This window comes from Rhagoletis zephyria, unplaced genomic scaffold (genome assembly GCF_001687245.7).
Source record: "Rhagoletis zephyria isolate East Lansing unplaced genomic scaffold, Rhagoletis_zephyria_1.1 Rzeph_scaffold_00709, whole genome shotgun sequence".
Classification (NCBI taxonomy): Eukaryota; Metazoa; Arthropoda; class Insecta; order Diptera; family Tephritidae; genus Rhagoletis; species Rhagoletis zephyria.
The window spans coordinates 183,800-184,384 of NW_016157793.1; positions in this window are offsets into that span (position 1 = coordinate 183,800).

Consider the following 585-nt stretch of genomic DNA (forward strand, 5'->3'; position numbering starts at 1 on the left):
TTCTACTATAATACTTCAATTCAGTTTTAATATCTAAACCCCTTCTTTCATATTCATGTTGGTTTTGATGTTGCTCCATTATGTACTCCTCAATTTCCCCGCCAGAAACGGTTAGAAATTTTCTATTGTCATCCTCTTCATCCCATTTTTTGTTAAAAAAAAGCATTGGCTGCTCTGACTGGGATGCACAAAACCTGTAACCGGGGCCCTCATCTTCATCTTCAATACATATATAAGGGTTTTTCATTTCTTCAAAGCACAACATCTCCAATTCGAAATCGAAGTTGTACTCTCCATGATGCTCGTTATTGAGGATTCGATTGATTCCAGGCATGATGTGTTTTATAAGTGTCTTTAAAAAAAGTAATAATTTTTAATGTACAGTATTAGCTTATTTATACACATTTCATAACTATATAAAAAGCATTGAGGTAAACTGTTGAGAAAGAACATATTTAAATATACATATATTTTAGTAATCTATTTTATACTTCATAATATGATTCAATTAAAATGTGGAAATAATCTTAAACTCAATGTTGCTGTCAAAGAATATATTTATTTTTTATTATCCTATTTAAATTT